The following is a 22941-nucleotide window of genomic DNA, read 5'->3' as shown; positions in this document are numbered from 1 at the left end:
AGCTGCCTGGGAGCCCCAGGAGGGAGGGACCCCCTTTTATTGTACTGTCGGCCAATCACTGTCTAAGTTGACTTCATCCCCAAGGACGTTTGGTAATTGAGGTGGCATGAAATTTGCTATTTTAAAAAAACGGCTCATTGGCCAATCAGAGTGGTATTTCAGTCATTGACACATTAATAAACAGATACAGAAGGAAGCAGAAGGTGGGCACAGGGCGGGTGCAGGGTGCAGTCTGCAGAGCGGGTGGGGCTGGGGCGAGAACTCTTGGGGAGCAATGGGGCCACCCCCTGCCGCCCTAGCAAAGGGTACTTCTCTCCTCTCCCCCGCCCCCCAGCCTTGCTGCCTCACAAAGGAGAGGAGCTGCTCGCTTCACCAGAAGTCTCCTTGGCCATCACCGCACCCCTGTGGAGCGTGTATTGTTCCGGTGAGGCCGTGCTCAAGGCCCCTGCCTGAAGCCACGCCAGTGCTAAGGACAAGGATGGGGAGGAGGCCAGGCCCGTGAGACTGTGGAACCCACGCTCCTGGCCACCCCCAGGACCTCTGCTGTTCCCCCAGGGCCTGTGGAGGCGGCATGGCCACCTCTGGGAGGACGTCTCTGTCCTGTACCCCACCCCACCCCACCCCTAAGATGTTTAGCTCACAGTTAGAGAAGAGTCTAGCTTGTATCATCTTGAATATCCATCTGCTCCCCTGAGCCAGGAGACTTGCCAGGGCCCGAATACAGCTGGGGGCAAAGTCACTCTGCAGCCAGGGCTGTGGTGGGCAGCCTGACCAGGGCCCAGAGGGAGAGGGTGACAGGGACTCAAAGGGAGGAAGAGGACCCAGATCCATGGGGAGGGGCAGTGGGCCCCCAAATAGGTTAGGAAAGAATGGACCAGGAGTTCGTAGGCAGCTGAGACCAAGAGGACACAAAAGCAGCCCAACCATAGCTTGGAGGTCATGGAGAGTGTTCATAGGTACAGACCAGCGTGAGACCAGGGGACCCTCCCTACCTCCAATGGCCATGACAGCCATAAAGCCTTTTCTGTCACCCCCTCCACTAGATACCTTCTAAGACAGGAGCAGAAGACAGAGGGGAAAAGTCCAGAAAACTGAGCAACTGAATCATGAAGGTGAAGGAGCCCTAAAGACAGTGTTTAAATCATTGCATCTAAGTCTTAAACTAGTCAGACTCAATCTGGCTTCTCTTTATCACCAACCAGTGGGTAGGGGCCTTGGGAGGACCGGGATAGACATTTTCTTTGCACGTGTGAGTGCAGTAAGTAAATCAGAAGTCATTGCAATTGCTCCCTGGGTACCACCTAGGCCATACTTGGCAACCTCGTCCTGTTTGTTTTCCATAAACTATGTCACATGCCCCTTCTACAGGAGGCCCAGCGGACATCTGGGCCATGGTGTGGGTTGTCAGGCCTTCTTTGGTGCTGTCCACAGGACTTGGGGGGATGCCCGGCTCTCTCAGGGTCCTTGTGTTCCCCCCTTACCAAATTATATTTTCAGAACATGGTCTCATCTCGAGGCATGGGGGCCTCTGTGCTTACCTGCCACTTGGGGTTCCAGAGGGCGGAGGGTATAGAGCAACTCCAGGTTCAAAAGCACCAAGAATCCCAAACTTGGAGGTTCAGAGGCTTAGAGCTCATTTCCAACGCTCTCACTTGAAAACAATGCTGGCAACTGAGGCTAACCAAGTGATAAATCAAGACTTGAACCCAAGTTTAGTTGCTCCCTGTGCTGTGGGACAGAGCATGAGTGGGGAGGACCACATGGAAGAGACCGATTCTGCTCACCTTTTTTTAGTTCCCTGCAGGCCAGGGAACCCGCTTACAGTTCGTTTATTCTTTTTTTTTTTTTTTTCTCCTTTAATCAAAATTTAAAATGAACTTTACAATGTTAATTAACCTTTCCCACTGTTTGGCATCTTCCTCGTCCCTGTGCTCTGTATTCCCCTGACAACAAATCATACCGTTTGCCTATTGATCAGCTGTAAATCAAACCTTTTATAGCCTATTAAATCACACCAGATCGACTAGGTTGGTTTCACAAAGTCAGCGTTTTGGACGAACATTGCTCCTTTCTGACTACCAGCCCTAGAGAGGGGACAAGAGTTCTCTGTGCAGGGCCCGCGGATGTTGGAGAGCTGACCATATTGAAGGCTCCAAGCTAAATTTAACCCGCCCAGCTGGTTGTCATTCCAGCAACTGAGTGTGGGCTTGCCAACAGCTGTATTTTAAGCTGAGACCCCAATTTCCCTCTGTTTGGCTTTGTTGTGTTCTACAGGATTTGGGTTTAGCTACCAAAACCATAAAGGGTTTCCTTGTGGGCTTTTAAGTAAGCTCACCCAGAGAGAGGAAGAGCGAACTACCTAGTGCTGACATGGGAATTTGTGGTTTTGGGGGCCTGTACGGCCGGTTGGGGGACCTTCTCTGATCACCTGAGTTAAGACCAAGGAAGAAGGAAGGCCATGACTACAAATTCACACAACCAGAAAACTTACATTTTGCATGTCAATTATTCTTAATAACCTGAAAAAAATTTTTTAAAGGCCTACTGCGAGGGCGCCTGCGTGGCTCAGTCAATTGAGCGTCCCATTCTTGGTTTTGGCTCAAGTCATCTCGGGGTCATGGGACCCAATGCCGTGTGGGGCTCCCCACGCTGCAGGGAGTCGGCTTGAGATTCTCTCGCTCTCCTCCCTCTGCACCCTCACCTCCGCTCTCGTGCGTGCTCTCTCTCTCAAATAAACAAATCTTTTTTAAAAAAAATAAAAACAAAATAAATAAAAAGGCTTACTGTTAAGAAACACTTCCTCAAATTTCAAAACTCTGTGCTTATGTACAACACACTATACATAGCATGCCACCAGCTGGGTAGGGAAATAGGAAATATATGTTTGTATATGCAAATAATGTCTCCGGAAACATTCGCAAGGAACTGGCAGTCCTGGTTGCCTCTGGAAAGAAAAACTGACAGACTAAAGGCCAAAAGGGTCCCGTTAAAATTTTTTCCTGTGGATATGGATTCCTTACAGTTTCCATGCTTTAAAAATGTATTATTTGGACAGTGCGCTCTACCTTGACATGTAAAGTCACGGCTTCGTTATTCTGTTATTGCCACAGTGGTTTGTAACGTAGCTTTTTCCAACTCAGAAACTCTGGGAAAGACCAGGCAAATGCCACAGATGTGTGAGCATGAACTTGTGGGTTCACACTGTGCACACACACGGAAACACTTTGTATTTTTCAGGACGTCGTTGCACGAACGTAGGCTTTAAAAACAGAGTACTGAACAAAAAAGCAAATATGTCCAAATTTAATAGTCTTAATTCTGCATGGTGAGAATATGGGTCATGTCCATTTTCTTCTCTATCTTTCAACCCAGAGCTTTCTCTTAAAAATAGAGCCTGAGTCTGTGTCTTTAAAAAGCAGTGTCTTTTCAGAGCACCTGGATGGCTCAGTTGGGAAAATATTTGACTCTCGATTTCAGCTCAGGTCTTGATCTTAGGGTCATGAGTTCAAGCCCTGCATTGGGCTCCATGCTGGTTGTGAAGATTACTTCAAAATAAATGGATGGATGAATGAATGAATGAATGAATGAATACATAAATAAATAAATAAAATTTTAAAACCAGTGTCTCTTTAAAGTAGGAAGACAGTAAAGGAATCCACACAGCAGCAACTCACTAAGCATCGCTATTAAAAAGCACCAGGATTTCTTTTCATTTCCACTTCTTTGATGTCATTCAGGGGTAATTTGCTACTATCATTCAGATTTGCTACTATCTCACCCTTAGAGCTGCTCATTTCAGCTCAACAGACGCTTCTTCTTCTTCTTTTTTTTTTTAGGATTGTATTTATTTATTTGAGACAGAGAAAGAGAGAATGAGCAGAGGGAGGGGCAGGGGAAGAGGGAGAAGCAGACTCCCTACGGATCAGGGATCCTGATGCGGGGCTCGATCCCAGGACCCCGAGATCATGACCTGAGCTGAAGGCAGACGCTTCACCAACTGAGCCACCCAGCTGCCCCTCAACAGATGCTTCTTGAAGGAGAATGTAGGGCTTGCAATGGGCCGGGTGATGCGGGTACCAAGATGAATGAGACCCAACATAGCTCTCTTCATGTGGGAAGTAATTATCCTTTCTCTAAGACTTTTCTGAAACAAGAAAACTTTTACATTGACTCTTAAGCTTTAAATAAAACACTTCTCAATCACCAGAGTTACATGTAGCCAAGAGCTTATGTTCTCCTCCCGAAGTCTACCCACACAGGATTATTATTTCTGCTACTGTCCTTGCTCAAAGCTAATTCAGGGAACCGAGAATGAAATTTCTTACCAAACTAACCAGAGTATCTTCTACTTACTTCAGCATTTTCACCTCTTGAGCAGTTGTGACTTCAAGGTCAAGATATTGACTTTCAATAACTCCCTTTACACCCACTGGAACAGGGCTGACTGCCCAAAGGAGCTTGACAAACACTGGCTGAGGTAGAGGAGGGCACAGGTGAGAGAGGTCTTGGCCCTTGAGAAGGCTTGATGAGAGCCCCTGGAAGCAGCAGGAGGTTTTTGGAGGTAGGGAGGGGGCTTGAGGGCCTCCAAGTTGCTTCCAGAGAAGTTTCTGTGTTGCATAGTCCCCAGTGAGGCAGCCTGGAAGGCCTGCAGCCACCTGACCCTGCATCATGGCGGACAGAGCCAGGCCAACCTGGGAACCTCCACACTTACCTTGGAATAGCTGGCGAAGCAGAAACGTGGAAGTAGGAAATAGAAAAAGGACTCTGAGTCACTGAGTTTTTTCTTACCAGCACCATAAAGACTCTTGATCCTGACCTTTAAACACACCTTTTTAATACGCACCTGACCCTGAATTGTCGGAATACCCAAACCTGGGCCAACCCCTCCCTCCATTAGTTTTCAGACTGAAAATAGGGCACCATCTATTGCTCAAGCACGTCTCGTCATTGCCAATTGGCTCCAGAGCAAATCCACACTTTCTAATCCAGCTGGCCCCGTGGCGCTCTTCAGGAGCCACCAACCTACAGACTCCCTTTGCCTGTCACATACAGTTTCCCCCTCATTTTGGCCTTTTCTCTCTCGAGGGGTGACATCATCTCTTTTTTCACTAGAAGAGGGGCCCTCTATTTTGTTTTCGCTTCCTCAGTTTCCCTTCTTTGTATTCAAAAATACATTTCACCCGCTTCTCCTTGTCACAGACGGACTCTAGAACGGCTCCCAATAATCCTTTCCACCTGATACTCAGACCCTCGTGAAATTACCTTCCCTTGAAGCATGGGTGGGACCTGTGACTTGTTTCTAACCGGTGGAATATGGCAAAGGGGATGTCACTTCTGTGGTCACGTTACTTCACGCCGTGACTTCCTTCTTGCCTGCAGACTGTCTCTATCGACCCTCCTTTGCAGGGAGTTGTCCACCGCATGGAGAGGCCCGCGTGGCCGGGAACCGAGGGCAGCCTCCAGTGACAGCCAGCATGAAAGGGAGGCCCTCAGTCTCATGGTCCACAGGGAGCCGAATGTCGTCAACAGCCGTGGGAGCTGGGAAGTTTCGGGAGAGACCCTGAAATAGAGGACATGCCCAGATTCCTGACCCAAGGAAGCCATGGGATAATAAATGTGTGCTGTTCTAAGTTGCCATGTTTGTGGTCATTTGTCACACAGCAGAAGGTAACTAATACACTCCTCCTTCCCTTTCTCAAAATCATGAATATCTCCCCAGTTCCTTCCTAGTCCTGCAACCCATCCCCATCTGCCCTTGATCCTACTCCTCTCTCTCTCTCTCTCTCTAAGGTTATTTGTCCACCTTCTGAGTTATTTAAATTCACATCTCCACCCATGCTGTCCCCTCACACCCACAGTGGAGATTAGCTCACAACCCTGCTGATCACTGAATTAAGGCCACTGGACTCAGGGTATGTAAGGGCTGGCCTGACACGTCCACTGTTTCCCCAGTCCACGTGTGTTCCTCCCTTCCCAAACCCCCAATGCCCCTTCCTCCATTCTACTTTTCAGCTGATGATCTTGTTTCTGATTTCCCAGGGGGAAAAAGAAGCAATCGGTAGAGGGGCACTTGGGTGGCTCAGTGGTTGAGCATCTGCCTTTAGCCCAGAGCATGATGCTGGGGTCCTGGGATCGAGTCCCATGTCGGGCTCCCTGCAGGGAACCTGCTTCTCCCTCTGCCTGTGTCTCTGCCTCTCTCTGTCTCTCATGAATAAATAAATAAAATCTTTACAAAAAGAAAAGAAACAATGGGTAGAGAATACCCACATTTAACCATTCCTGCCACTGCTTCTGCCAACTTACCTTCACCTGGGACCACATGCACTGCTCCCCCTATTGCTTCTCCCAACTAGGGATGGAGACCTCCTCTAAGAGCAGCCCCTCTCTGTACAACAGATCCCATGCACTTGCATCTCCCCACGTCCCTAGCACCGACATCCCCGTCAGCTCTCTTGCATCACCAGTTTGTCCCTCTCCAATGGGTTCTTTCCATCAGTACACAAACCCCTATCATTTCTCTCATCTTAAAAAAAAGCAAAAAAGGAAGAAAATACTTTCTTGGTCTCACATCTCTCTCTAGCTGCCATTCCATGCTTCCTACTCATCTCTGCAGCAAAATTCCTCCCAGAAGCTCTTTAAATGCCCTGTCTCTCACTCCTCTCTTCTCATTCTCTTTTGAACCTCCTTTGGTCAGGCTTCTCCACCCCCTCCCCCAATCCGCTCCATTGCTCCCCTCTGATCACCAATGACCTCCCCTGGCTAAGCCAGCGGACACTTCTCAGCTTCTTCTCACTTGACACTGTGGCAGCAAATCCTCCTCTTTGAAACACTTTCTTCTCTTATCCTGGGGGCCTCTGGCTCTCCTCCCCCATTGCTGACTATCTTCCCCTCCCTTGCTGGTTGATCTTTTTCTCCCCTGCTGTCAGTGCTGGGGGTTCCAGAGCTCAGTGCCCAGATTCCCTTTCCCGCGGTAGTTATTTCCCAGCTGATCTTCTCCATGCTCGCAACTTAAATACTTCTCCCCTGCAGAAAACTCCCAAATGATTGTACCCAGCCTGGCCAACTCCCCTGAGCTCCAGGCTCACGTTTCCAATGGCCTACTCCACATCTCCACTTGAATGTCTAAGGCCATCTCAGAGTCATCCCGTCTACAACACAACCCCTAACTTCCAACCCCAAACTGCTCTTCCTGCGTTCAGCAACTCCATCATTCACGTTGCTGAGGCCAAACACCGTGGAGTCATCCCTGATTCCTCTCTTCTCTCATAGGCCGCATCGAATCCGTGAGTAGCTCGTGCTGGCTGCACTTGCAAACTACGCCCAGGATCCAACCTCTCGTCACCTCCTCCTCTTCCACCAAGCCAGTCCGAGCCACGCATCACCTCATACTGCAACAACTTCCTTCACGTTCACCCAGCTTCTACCCTTGCTCTTTACCCCGCTGTTCTCAAGGTACTAACCACGCTGCTCAGTTTCCAACACAAGTCAGGTTATGTTATTCCTCTAATGAAATTTCAGGAGCTTCCCACATCACTTGAAATAAAAGTTCAAATGCCTTCTACAGTCTGCCAATGAGGTCATATGTGACCTGTCCACCGCCCCTCTTCTACCGCTCATCATCTCTCTGAATTTTCCTACCACTGACGCCCCTACTCATTCTGCTCCAGCCACTGACCTCCTTGTTATTCCTCTACACACAGGCATGTTATCCCCTCAAGGCCTCTGCCCTTTCTGTTCCCTCTATCTGGACTGTTCCCCCCAACAGTTATAGATACGTTACCATCTATAAGGTCTTATGCTCACATATCATGTCTTCAGCAAGGCCTACCCTGTTGAAAACTGCAACACCTCCCACCCAGTGTCCCCTTTCCCCTTCCGTGTTTTACTTTTGTCTTTATCACTATAGGATACTCTCTATATTCTCCTTATTTATTTTGCTTTTGGTTGTCTGCCTCCTGCCATAAAACATAAACTGCTTGAAGCAGAGACATTTTATTTTCTTGTTTAATTCTGTACCATGAGTACCTGGCACATGGTAGGTGTTCAGTAAATACTTGTAGAATAAATGTTGTTGTTGGCCAATGTCTGGACTTGGGCTTACAGCGACGATGGGTGGCAGAGGGGGACTAGAGAGAAACCCAAAGCCCATGCTCCCTCTCTACATTCACTCGACTAATCACCTCTGTTTGGATGAGGCCCCCACATCTCTACCTCTGATCTCCAAATTCATATTTTCAGGTCTCATTTAACAAAACAGTGAAAAACTCCAAATGCCCATATTCTGAGTTTGTACTCCATGGAGTACTGTCTTCGAGTTTCTGATCTCAGAAACCGTGCACCAATACTTGCCACTCGTCCTGTTATCCAGGTGAGAAGCTGACCGATTACACTCGTATAAACATGTGAGTACCCATCCCGCACCGGCCGGTAGGTCAGACCTAGTACCACAGGCAATGCACATAGCCCCTTCCTTCAAGGAGCCAAGTTTGATAAATAATCATTGTGATAGAGATCCTATTGTGTACAGGATGCTATTGTTCATTTTTCCAAAGTGGAAATACCTCTCTTTTTATTATTATTAAGATGGTATAAGTTCAAAAAAATGGTACATGTGCATTATAAACGATCTGATTAAAGAAATAAGTGAAATGGAAACTCTAAGTCACCTATAATCTCACACTTAAGTCAGAACTTGTTAAGTCTTGTTAACTCGAACTTGCTAACAAGTTGGTGTATATTCCTCAGACAGGTCTCTGTGCAGATTTAAAAATAACAAACACTTACTGAATTCTTATTATGGACTAGACACCATGCAATGTGCTTTAGGGTGAACTCATTTTAACCTCACAAGGATCCTCTGAGGTAGGTACTATTATTATCCCTATTTTATAGACCAGGAAACTGAGATTTTGAAAGGTTAGATAAGATCCCATAGGTTGTAAGGTACCTATCAGTCAACGTAGGCTGAGTTACACCACGGTAACAGCGTCTTCAATATCTCAGTGGCTGCCATTATAACAGGGGGTTGTTTCTTGCTGATGCTAATGAGCCTTGCCAATCATGTGTGGCTCTGCCCCATGCTGTCTTCGTCCCAGGACACAGGCTGTCGGCCAGAGAGCATCTCCTATCAGGGACTTAGCTAATCATCAGAATACAGAGAAAAGAGAATATCATAGAAGCAAACGATGGCTTGTGAAATGTCTACTCACAAGGGGCATGCGTCACTTGGGCTCTGATTTCGTTAGCCTGAGTAGGTCACATGACCAGCCTGCTATCAATGAATGGGGAAGCAAAACCTTCCCCTGGGGAGAGACTGTAAATATTTCCAATAATAACACAATCCACTGAAAGTACTGGGCTTACGTTTTAATCCAGCCTGCCTTTAGAGCTTAAAAGCCCAACTAGTATGCATATATATATATATGTATTTTTTAACTCTAAAAGTCAGAATTCAATGCACATTGCCGCTTGACCGTGTTTATATATAGTCTGTATCAGACCGCGTGCTCTATGTGTTGATGGAGACTTAGAGCACTCCTTTTTTAAGGCAGCAGAGTTACATATGGGAAATCTTCCACTCTGCCTATTGAAATCCTCTTTATCTCTAATCCAACTCAGAGGCCTCTGTCTGGGAAGGAATCGTTGCCTCCAGAGCACTCCTGTTCATTTGGTTTATACTTCACTTTTGTCACGTATGTTTCTCGTCTTACAATTATTTGTATACGTGTCTGTTTCCTTTGCTAGATTTTGAGGCCTTAAAGCAGAAATTTTGTCTATCTGGAGATAAAGATTTTTATCCTCCTGTGTCTGGGCATGCTCGACCGAGATGAGATCCTGTCCGTTGATTTTGCAATATTGTGGAATTAGGCTCTTTGCTATCTCCATCACTTTATTACCTAAACTGCTTCTTTTGTATTATTTAACATCAGAGGCCCCTGCAGAATTCATGCAGAATTTGCTACTAAGGGGTCCTTGAATAGTTCTACTTTCCATACTCGTTAAAAATTGCAGTGGCAATAACCACGTGAGAGAACCAAAATGGTAAATAGATATTAATGTTATTAATACCTCCCTTCTCACTCTCAAAGGGAGAGCGGTGCAGGAGAAACACAATCCAAATATAACAATTGCTCTGAACTCCTCATATCATTGCCACGCTGTGCCCTCTCCTCTCCACAGCAAAAGTTACTAAGTGAACTGTGGCTCATCTTTAAGAATAGAGCTATGGGGGGAACACAAAAATAGAGCTATGGGAATGGTGCTGGGGGAGGAAGGAAGCACAGAGCACTTGCAAGTCATCTGAGACACAGGGTCTTGCCGTGTGTACTCGAACAAGCACAACTCTCTCAGGGTTGACAAGCTCCTGTTCTTGTGCCCAGAATGTGTGTGTGGGTTTTTTTTGTTTTTTGTTTTTTTTTTTTAAGAGTGGCAAGCAAGAATGGATTCCTAATCTGCATCACAACCAGGAGTGCCAGACTTTGAAGGAAAGCCCTTCTCCGACAAGAGGCCATGGCCATCTGGAAGAAGAGCCACTGTCCTGGGGGATCCCTGGGTGGCTCAGAGGTTTAGCACCTGCCTTTGGCCCAGGGCGTGATCCGGGAGTCCTGGGATCGAGGCCCATCTCGGGCTCCCTTTGTGGACCCTGCTTCTCCCTCTGTCTGTTTTTCTGCCTCTCTCTCTCTCTCTCTCTCTGGGTCTCTCAGTAATAAATAAGTAAAATCTTTAAAAAAAAAAGGGGGGGGGGAGGGGGGGCACCGTCCTAAGCAGGTGGGTGGAGGTTCCATCGCTCCAGGGCGGGTTTGCCCAGAGACAGGTCTTGCAGTTATTAACACACCCTGTCACCAACAGGAACCAGGGTGTCCTCTCCACCTCATTCTTTCTGAGCACCTGCAGAGGTGGCACTGTGTGGCCTCTCCCCCGAGAGACCCTAAGGACAAACATTGCATCCCCTCTTGTCCCCAAGCCAGCTTCGGCTAGAGCAGGTGTTTTGGAAAAGTAGGTGTGAGCAGAGCCCCCAACACAACCAAACATGCCACAATTTTGGAAAGTGTGCTGTGTATGCAGGTGAACCGTCAAGTCCTTGCCGGTAAGAAGATCCTCTCAGGGGCCTCCCCCTCCTTCCTCGTGGCCTGTCCCCTGCCTCAGCCTCTCAGGGGCATGGCCAGATTTCCGCTCCGGCTGCAGTCCCACCGGGCTCCGGCTGCAGGGGCTCAGGCTGGGGTGTGAAACCAGCTCCCTGCCCGCCCCGGGGGCTGTTATCTCCACTCAGCACGCTGCTTCCCGTCACATATCCTGTGCCAATGCTGTGTCAAGCCCATGTTACATTTTTCAAAATGCCTTTAGCATCATTTCCTGAGCCTGGACATTTGCTCATGCTGCAAAACGACGTCCAAGCTGAGAGCTCTGTTTGCAAGTTTCACGCAGGGTTATTGGGACCACAGACTTTCAGAGGCAGGAGCAAACCCTTTTCTCTTATCAGGGCAAGAGACGGCCTAGTTTTCCGGTGAAACCCAAGCATTGCAGACCAGAGCGGGTTTGTGTGTTCTTATCTAAGTGGAGACCTGTTCTTCCAGTTGAAAAAAAAAAAAATCATGTAAGTATATAATCTAGCATCAGGTTATTTTGTGCAGCCCTTCTTCCCTTCTGGAGGTTGGGAGGAGGCAGCGTGTAGGGCTAGGAGTCTGGCTCAGGGCGCAGGTGGCCGGGTGCCTTCGTCCCTGCTCAGCCTCGGCACAGCTCCCCGTAAATAATGCAGCCTGGTGAGATTTCTCCTTTCCCTTACCTTTTCTCTTACCCTTGTGGCTCAGTTTGCCTACATCATCCTCGATGGGTTTAAATGACCAACTGTGCCATGCTTTCCTGGATACAGATGGAGGCAGTGCCCTCCCCCCTTGGCTGGCCTCTCGCTACTCAAATGCAAGAGGTAGACCGTGGGGGCCAGGGGGTGCCAGAGGTCAGCTGCTGCTAAGGTTCAGTGGGTTTTCTGTCTCTAAGGGAGGGAAAAAATAAAAGCACGACAGGCCCGTCCTGAGCATGGCAATATTTGCACGCCTGGATGATGTACTAAGGCGTGCTAATCTTCCTATGTCCAGGGTATTAAAGGAAAAGATCACGCATGTCCTTTATTCCCTCCTGTTGAACTGCAAGCAGACAATAAAATCAAACAAGGTGGTTAACTGATAGAATAATTTCAGCTCAAAGAAAAAAAAAAGAAATAAAAGATGGATAGGAAATCTCTGGAAACTGCAGCCTTTCTCTTTTCATTTTATGGATAAGTTAGCTATATCCTTAGGGCAGTAAGACATTGCATAAATATCAAGCTGAGTTTAACTTCACTGTGCTCAATAACGAACGTTTTTAATTATTTTCATAGTTCTTTTTTTTAAAGCAATGAATTATGAGTTAAGCAGTCTGCTAGGCTATAGTCGTCTTCAATAAGAATTCTTGTGAAGAAAAAGACTAGAAGAGAAAACTGATTGAGGGAGGTGAGAGTGAGAGTAATGTAACCCACTGGAATCATATCATTCTAGAATTTTAATTAAGTAAATTTAAAAGCACCAGAGAGCCATCTACACAAATAATAGGCTGAAAGTTAGCAGGCTGCGTTTAATACAGCAATCATCGTTCAAAGGAACACTGGAAAACCTTAACCCTATCCGTGCAACCTGCAAGTAAAGTGAACACATGGAGCAAGGGATGAGCCGAAACAGAACCCCTAGCTTCCTACTCAGAAAAACATGATTTAAATCTTTGTAGAAGTGAGGTCTGCAATAAAGTATAATGGAAATTACACACACACCTATACCGAGAGATTAAGCCACAATCAATTTAAAAGATAAGAATATAATTGAAGGCTCATTCTGTTTTATAAGGCACAGAACTAATCCCCACAGAATCATTTACTCGTATGGCTGGATTCTTGGGGTAGACTCTATGTGGTCCAAGTAGTTACTTTTTAGCTAATTCAGGTCTCTTTCCAGCCTCATGCATTGTCAGGCCAGGCCTGGGCACTCCTACTGCTTAGGGGTCAAGTCCCAAAGAACTACATTCAGGAACACACAGGTGATGATTTAGAAAAAAATAATCCTCTTTGGACATCCCTGAGGCCACTAGATGGAACACATTTACCATCCTAGCAGCATCTGAATGCAGGCTTCCATGTCTTAAAGCAAAATTTGATCACTTCCTTATCCCAAATCATTAATGTATAACCCATGAATTAGTGGCTTTACACTTTGGGGTTTCCTAAATGAAATGTCATTTTCCTTGCTGAGATGAAATAATGCTGGATAGAGTGTCACATTAACCTTTACACTTTTTGCATATTTAAACTATTTTGCAGTTCTGAAAGTGTATATACCATTTGATCCAATAATTCTACTGATAGTAATGTTACTCTATAGATATGCTTATATATAGGCATTGCTTGAAATAAGGAAAGATTGCAAACAACCTAAAAGTTCTTTAAAAAGTGCATGGATCCGATAGGGGGAAATCATGTTGCTCGTCAAAAGAATGGGGTAATACTGATTGTATAACTTGGGATCATCTCCACAATTCATTACTAAGAAGACGAAAGTGGGGCACGTGGGTGACTCGGTCAGTTGGGTATCAGATTCTTGGTTTTGGCTCAAGTCATGGTCTCATGGGTCATGGTCTCATGGGTCATTGTCTCAAAGGTCATAAAATTGAGCCCTGCCTCAGGCTCCGTGCTGGGTCAGGAGTCTGCTTGAGGATTTTCTACCTCTGCCCCTCCTCCCCACTTGCATATATGTTCTCTCTCTCTCTTTCAAATAAATGGATAAATCTTTTAAAAGAAGAAGAAGAAGAAGAAAGACAAAAGTGAGGAGAAGAGCGTATAAAATACTACCACATGTATTTTTTTTTAACGAAAGACTTTAAGTACATGCAGGGAATATCTCTGGAAGGCTACTCCCCAGTTCTACCTCCCAAAAAGATAACAGCTGTGGCCTCCAGGGAGGTGTAGGGGACAGGAATGTGAGAGGAACTTGCTTTAATATCATAGCCAGGTTTTTTTTTTTTTTCCAGTTTAAGTCAGCTTCTTTGAGATATATTGGATGAGTTTTGACAAAGGAATGTTATGTTCTTTTGTACTCTTTGATTTTGTCCATGTGTTACAAAAAATAATTTTAAGGAAAAATATCTGAGCTAGATTCTTCAGAAGTGCTATGGAATAAAATATGTATATAAGATACCTTCTTTGGTCTGTGAACTAGTAGTAAAAGATGGCCACTTTGGGAAGATAAGTTATTCTGATCTTATAGGTAAATGTCCTGTATGGTAGTGAATCACCTGGGAAGCCACGGAGGCCCCAACAGTGAGATAGTGGGGGGTGGATTTAGGGAGGTGACAAGGAGAAGCCAGAGGGCTGTTCTCACTTCTATGAGCTAAAAGTATTTGCTCCTATTTATGGTCTGAATGGTTGTGTCCCCAAAACATATATGTTGAAGCCTTAACCCCCGATGTGACAGTTTGGGAAGTGGGGCTTTGGGGAAGGGATTAGTTTTAGATGAAGTCATGAGAATGCAGCCCCATGACAGGATTAGTACCCTTAGAAGAAGAGTGAGGGACATCAAAGCTTCCTCTCTATCCTGTGTGAGGACACAGCAAGAAAATGATTGTCTACAGACCAGGAGGGGACCCTTACCAGAACCCAACCTTGTTGGCATCCCAATCTCAGACTTTCCAGCCTCCAGAACCGTGAATAATGAATTTCTGTTAAGATACCCAGTCTATGGTATTTTGTTATGGCATCCCAAATTGACTAATACAATGCAGTTCAGAGGATGAGACCAGAACTCTATTTTATAATCACTGTATCAAAATTCAAAGAGTTCTTTTTGAAATGTTCAATTATGGCTCAATGCTTCCAGATCCTTCTGAAGATATTTGTGAATTAGTCTGTGTGCTAAAACCGATGTAATGTTCTTATTGTACCTTCTGTCACCTTAGGTAGTGGAATTCCATTTCATCTCCAGTGGTTTGAAATTTGTGACGCCAACTTGGTTAGGGTACTTTGGCCCCTGCTCTATCAAGAAGGCCCTATGAGGTCCAAGCAACAGAGGAGGGAGGAGTGTGGCAGAGTTAAGCAGTGAGCTGGGAAGGCCACATAGCAGGGACATGGTACATTAACACCATCAGAGGCGAGGCTAAAGGCCAAACCTGTTTGAGGAAGAGGCTGGAGACATTGACATGGTCCTGCTTGAGCTACCTAAAGGGCCATCAGCTTGTGACCAAACACTGTCATGTCATTCTTTAGTTGTTTCACATTTATGCAGCCTCTTCTGACCTACAATGCAAGCTTCCCAAATGAAGAGAATCTTTTTTCCTCTGTCTCCTCTTCTGTTTCCCTCTCTTTTTATCCCTAAGCACTCAGCAAATATGAAGAAAGGAAGAGGTGGGAGAGAAGGGAGGAGGGAAGGAAGGAAGGGTAGTATGACCAGAACTATTGCCTAAGTGCCAGTGGAATTGTTAAGATAAGTATAAGGTAAGTTCAAAATTGAAATTAAGCAGAGCTAAAATTCTGAATTTCAACCTTTTGGACAATATATCTAGAGGTTTTACATACTAGATTGATAGGTGGAAGCATGGACACTGATTCTAGGAATCACTGAACAAAGAGGAGTCAGTCCTCTGCAATTTTGAGTCTCCCCACATCCACACGGTAAAGGCAAGACAACTTTCCTGATGGATCCAGCTTCACCACTGCCTAGTTGTACAGCCTTGAGCACTTAACCCCTATGCTTCGTTTTCCTCATCTACAAAATGGGTCTAATAATAGTACCTCTCTCACAGACTTACTATGAAAACTAAATTTAATATATATGATATATAGGGGGCTTGCGCCGCAACCATGGTGGACATCATGGAGTTGCCCACGTTGTACGTCAACGACAGCACACTAGCTCAGTTCATTGACAGGCCGGTCTGCTTCGTGGGGAGGCTGGAAAAGATTCAACTCACTGGAAAAATGTTTATTCTTTCAGATGGAGAAGGAAAAATGGAACCATTGAGTTGATGGAGCCCATCTTGGCCTTTACAGAAAATTACCCATGAGTTTCCTCAGTTTTTTCCTTTGGGGGTTGTGCAGTATGATTGATCTTGATGAGCACATTAAAGACTGTCATAGGAAACCCCTGATATTTGAGGGAGATTTCTGTGATTTTTAATATTTAACATGTTCTCTTTTTTATTTTATTTACCTAACCTTATGAGATATGGCAATATCCCACTTTTGATGAAACCTGTCTGTATATTGAAACTTAAGTCCTCTTAAAGAATCACGTCTCCAGTAATATGGTCAGATCAGATGCAAGAACAAAGCAGTTGCCTTGAATTTAGTTTTCTGTTTTATTAATAAAAGCTGAAATGGTAAAAAATATATATATATATGATATATAGAGAGATGTATTAATATATATATGCTTAGCAAAATATCAGATACACAGAGACCATATGATAAATATTAACTATTATGTTTATTAATATCACTAAATTATTTTAAGTTAATAGCTTAAATGGCTTAGTAATATTAACAATGGGATTATTATTGGGCCTATGGCTCAAGCATTAGATCATGATGACGTACAATAGTGTGTTGCAGCTCATAGGTGAATCAATCTTGTTTAATAAAGAGGAGATTTATTCCACATTCTGGTGGCTGTACCCATCCATGAAAAGACCCGAATACATTACACATATAAGGGTGTTAGTCACTAACATGTGCTAACAGGAAAAAAAATCCCTTTTCCTGTCATAATTATCACTAAGGAAAGAATTCACGAGAGCAGCCTAGTAAAGGCAAAATCTGCCCTCATACCCTGAGCATAAGGCAGTCTCATCTTTTGGAGATACTGAGTGCCCCCATCAAAGGCAGAGTAATTCCTGCAGCAATACATTATAGTCTTCCAATGGACTCTTCTATCTAATATGATTTCAATTTAGAGGACACTGTCAGACAGAATTAAAAATCTTAGTTTGAAAAATCACAAAGAAAGTGTGTTTATAACAATTCCATTTTGATTAAATCCATTTTTAAGCGTTTATCTTTTAAGATTCCTAGAAGTCTTGCTTATAAGGTGCGCATCCCAGATAGGCTTTGCATGACACCATCTGCTGCAAGAAAGGACCCCACAATGTTTTATCCTGGGCCTTCTATAGCTGTCCAAGGGGACTGCTGCAGGAGAAAGTGCGTGAAATATCACTTACCACAGACATTTCCATAAGCAATTATTCTATCCCTTACCTAGATTAATTATTAATTTGTGTATTTTAGGGAGATCAGAGTTACAGCAAAGGGTTATGATGGGACATGACTAATGAGATGATCTCAAGTACTAAATGGGGATAGCCCACAGAATGGCACCCATTCTGATTAAGATTATGACACAAGAAATAATACTTCTTTATGAAGTGCTTGCCAGTAGCCAGACTTTGCACAAGCCACTTTATATATATATATATATATATATATATATATATATATATACGCCTTATCTTTGGTTTCTCATGTTGATGCTGATGGGTTTATTTTACAGATACTGAGATTAAGATTCAGAGAAACTCAGTGAGGTTAAAATAAATTGCCCATGTCCTACAAATGATTAATGGCAAAGCTGGCATTGAAACCCAAGTTCAGCTGACCCCAAAGTATATGGTTTTTTGCATCCTACTGATCTGTCAGGTTCAACAGATAAAGGTATAAAATATGTGGTCTTTCCCCCACTTATTTTCAGGGATATTCCCCTAGCATAGGTCCAATCAATTAACAATTATTTATGTTAAAAAAAAAAAAAGTATAGCCACTGTAGGACCATTCTAAAAGGTATAATTGGAGAAGGTATAGTGTCTTTGTGGGATTTTGTTCCCCTGAATGAAATCTTAGTCCTCCTTTTCAGATTTAATATTCCTTTTTGAGGAGGGTTAATCTTCTTATTTTGTATTAAATCAAAAACCACAGGAAGGAAATAGAATATAGATCTGAAAAGTATTCAAAGCGTAATTCAGAATGAGATTTTTATAAGACAAAAAGAAAGATAATGAGAGAGTAAAATGAGAAAATATATTCACAGGAGTTCTAGAAAGAGACTAAGGCTACCATATTTAAATGGTAATAGCTGAGAATATTCTAGAATTAGTAAGAAAAATAAATCCACTGATTGAAAAAGCAAAACAAATGTTGACTAGAATAAATAAAATAGGGCTCACTTAGATGTATATTGTAAAACCGTAAACCTCAAAAATAAACCTTAGAGGAATGTAAAAACAGCGAGTAAAAGAGGTATATTGTCTGCAAAGGAACAACAATTAGGCTGAGAATTTACATCTCAGCAGCAGCAAAAATTGAGACCAAAATAAAATAGGAAAATATCTTAAGACCTGCTGACATAGTATTCTATACCCACTTAAATTACAATTCAAGAATGGGGATGAAATAAAGACAGTTTCAAACAAACAGAGAATTTTCCACTCACAGGCTAAATGAAAGAACTACATAAAGAAGTACTTCAGGGAATAGGAAAAATGAACCCATGAGAAAGGATTCAATAAGTAATAAATTAGCAGTGCACAATCTAAAAATAAAATTAAGGAAAAAATTCCATTTTACTAGCATCAAAAACAATAAAATACTTAGGAACAAATTTAACAAAAGTACAAAAGTACAAAACTTGTACTTTGAAAACTATGACATTTTTAAATGAAATTAAAGAACTCCTAGATGAATGGAAAGACATCCCATGTTCATGGATTGAAAGATACTATTGTCAAGATGACAATATTCCTTCATTCATCTACAGATTCAATACAGTGCTAACAGAATCTCATCTGACTTTTTGTGCAGAAATCAAGATATTAAAATTCACATTTAAGTACAAGGGACTCAGAATAGTACTCTGAACAAAGAAGAACAAAGTTGGAAAACACACTTCTGGATTTTGAAACTTATTACAAAGTTACAGTAATAAAGACAATGTGATACTGGATTAAGAAAGACATAGATCAATGCAAGAGAGTCCAAAAATAAACCCTACAGTTATGGTCCATTGATTTTCAACAAGGGTGCAAAATATTTGATGGAGAAAGAATCATCTTTTTCAACAAATGTTACTAAATAACTTGATAAGTATGTGTAAAAGAATGAAGTTGTACTTCTTCCTCAGTCTATACACAAAAATTCACTCAAAATTAATCATAGATGCAAAGGTAAGGGTTAAAGGTATAAAATTCCTAGAAGAAACATAGGGATATATTTTCATGACTTTGGATTAGACAAAACCGTCTTAGATATGATATTAAAAGCATAAGCAACAACAACAAAAAACATATACATTGGATTTCATCAAAATTAAAGATTATCGTACTTTAAAGAACACCATTAAGATAATGGAAAAAAAAACCTCACAGATTGGGAAATTATATTTGTAAATCATATATCAAGTAAGTGATTTGCATCTATAGCATACAAAGAACTCTTACAACTCAATAATAGAAAGATAAACAACCCAATTTAAAAATGAGCAAAGGATCTGAATTCCAAAGAAGATATACAAATGGCCAATAATGTATGAAAAGATGCTTACCATCATTAGTCATAAGGGAAATATAAACCAAACAACAATGACAACAATGATACTACTTTACACAAACTAGGAAGGCTATAATAAAAAAGACAATAACAAGTGTTGGTAAGGATATAGAGAATTTAGAATTCTCATACATTGCTGGCGAGAATGTAAAATAACACAGTCTCTTTGGAAAGCAGTCTGGTAGTTTGTCAAGAGACTGAACTGAGGGTTACCATTTGACCCAGTAATTCCATTTTTAGATATGTACCCAAGGGAAATTAAAGTCTGTGTCCAGGCAAAAACGTGTACACATGTTCATAGCTGCATTATTCGTAGTAGCTGAAAAGTGGAAACGACCCAAATGTCCATCAATCGGTAACTAGATAAATAAAAAGTGGTATAGCCATACTATAACATTCAGCCATAAAACGGAATGAACCTTATAGACATTATGTTAAACAAAAGAAGCCAGACACAAAAAAACCATATATTTTATAGTTTTGTTTTTATGAATGCTTAGAATAGACAAATCTATGGATATAGAAAGCAAGATTAGTGGTTTCCTAGGGCTGGGAAGGTTGAAGGAAAATGGAGAGAGACTGCTGATGGATATGAGGTCTCTTTTTGGGGTCATGAAAATATTCTAAAGTTGATTCTGCTGGTAGTCACAACTCTGTGAATACAGTAAAAAACACTAAGTTGTAAAGTTTAAATGGATGAATTGTACAGAAGGTGAATTACAGTTGACCCTTGAACAACATGGATTTGAACTGGGTGGGTCCACCTATACATGAATTTTTTGTTTTTGTTTTTAACAAATACAGGATAGTATTATAAATGTATTTTCTCTTCCTTAGGATTTTCTTATTAACATTTTCTTTTTTCTAGCTTACTTTATTGTAAAAATATAGTATATAATACATATAACATACAAAATAGGTGTTAATCTGTTTATATTATTGCTAAGGCTTCCAGTCAACAGTAGGTTATTAGTTTTGGACAGTCAAAAATTATACGTGGATTTATGACTATGTGTGGGGTCCGTGTCCTTAACCCCGGTGCTGTTCAAGAGTTGACTGTATATTTCAGTAAAGATGTTTTTAAAAAAGCAATAGAGGGTAAAGAATTTGGACAGTATATGGTCAAATCTAAACAAGCATTGAATGTATTAAATAGTAACAAAAGCATCCACAGATGTTATAAAAACAAGATGGAACTAAACTACTACAACAATAATTGGAAACAGAGGAAGAATGATTAAAGCATCCAAGGTCCTTATTTTGTTTGAAAGGAAAGCAAGGGCTACTGATCAACCGGTAAGATTATAGAACAGTATGCTTGATAAATTTAAAAGTAAATAGGAAAAAATAGCAATAGAATTACTTGAAGGAAAAAATTGGTTAGTTCTATAGCGGAAAAGGAGAAAAAAAGGACAGCATGGGGAACAGGGAACACACAATAGAATAATAAATCCATCACAATATGTAATCATAAGAATGTAAAAGGACAAAGTATAGAAGTTAAAAGACTGAGACTCAGGTTTACATAAACCTAGCTGTACCTAGTGGGTTTTTTTTTTTTTTAATTACATATCCTGGTAATTAGGATGAAATTGCACTTGAATATTTTTCCTTGTCATGTTCCTGACTTCAAATGGGATGCTCTTAGCATTTCACCATTAAGAATAACATTTGTTGAGGGATGGGTTAAATGGGTGATAGATATTAAGGAGGCACTTGTATTGAGCCCTGGGTGTTATATGTAAGTGATGAATCACTAAATTCTACACCTGAAACCAATTTTACCATATATGCTAACTAACTAGAATTTAAATGAAAACTTGAGATTAAAATAAAAAAGAATAATATCTGTTTATGATTTTGGTACTCTCTTTCAGGTTAAGGAGTTTTCCTTCTTAGTTCCCTAAGAGAAATTATATTCAGAAGCTGAGAGAAAATAACTGTCAACTTAGAATTCTACACACAGTTAAACTATCATTCAAGAGGGAAGCTGAAGTCAAAAGATTTCAACGCTATAAAAGAGCTATATGGTGCCTAGATGTAAGTCTGACGATACATGTGAAAACTTTTATGGAGAAGACTCTGAAAGAGAGACATAAAGGATATGTCTCTTTATTGAGAGACATAAAGGATAACCTAAATAAATGGGGTGATAGGACCTGTTCATGTATGGGAAGACAAGAGCTTACCAATAAGCGTTCTCCTAGATTGACACTATCTATTTAATAAATTCTATTAAAAATCTCTGGAGAGTTTTCTTTTTTACTGACCTGGATAAACAGATCATAAAATTCATGCAGAAGAATAAAGGCTCAAGAACAGCCAAAACAATTTTGAAAGAGAAAAAGAATTCACCCTACAAATATCAAGACTCATTGTAAATTAATAGTACTTAAAATTCTCTAGTATCGGTATCTGAATAAACAGATCAATGGAACAGGTTTTCTGTAAAACCTGGAGACATTACCATATACATAGGAACTTGGAATATGACAGAGGGGACATTGTGAATCAGTAGGGAAAGGATGACTATTTCATAAATGGCCCTGGGACTACCTGCTAACAATATTTTTAAGGGAAAAATTATATTCACACCTCACAGCATGCACAAAAATAAATTTCAGATGTGTTAAGGGAAAGTTGTAAACATTTAGACAAAATACAGGAAAATATATATGACATCCTAGTCAGGCAAAAAAGCAAAAATCATGGAAAAGTGGTAAATTGAACTACATAATTTTTAAAAACTTCTCCATGACAAAGGACACCAATAACAAAGTAAAAAGACAAGCACTTAGAGAAAATATCTGCGACCTATATTTCCAACCAAAGTATCCAAAATGTATAGTCAGTCCCTAAAAATAAGCAAGATGAAGAGAAAATAACAAAACACTAAAAAAGGCAAACGATACAAAGAAGCAATTAGCAGAGGATAACCTTTGATGGTCAATAGACACAAGAAAAGGTGCTCGGCTTCCCTAGCAGTGGAGGAAAAGCGAATTAAAACAAATAGATATTATTTCACAACTATTAGAGTGGGAAAAAAAAATGTTTAACGCTGACATTACCAACAATACCAGTTGGTGAGAAGAGAAATAAAAACTTTCATCTGCTGCTAGTGGGAGTGTAAAATTATATAACCACTGCAGAGAGCAATCTGGCGATATCTGGTAAAGTTAACGTATAACCTATGAACAACTCCACTTTTATGTACCTAGAAGTTCCTGAGAGATACAAGGGCCCAAGGAGATTTAAAAAAAAAAAAAAAGAACATTCTTTTCAGCACTTCATGCCATAGCTGAAAAGTGAAGACAAGCTACCTGACCTTCAGAGGT

The sequence above is a fragment of the Vulpes vulpes genome, chromosome 1 (assembly GCF_048418805.1).
Source record: "Vulpes vulpes isolate BD-2025 chromosome 1, VulVul3, whole genome shotgun sequence".
Taxonomy (NCBI): domain Eukaryota; kingdom Metazoa; phylum Chordata; class Mammalia; order Carnivora; family Canidae; genus Vulpes; species Vulpes vulpes.
The sequence above is the reverse complement of the archived record's forward strand: the minus strand, read 5'-3'. Positions refer to the sequence as shown.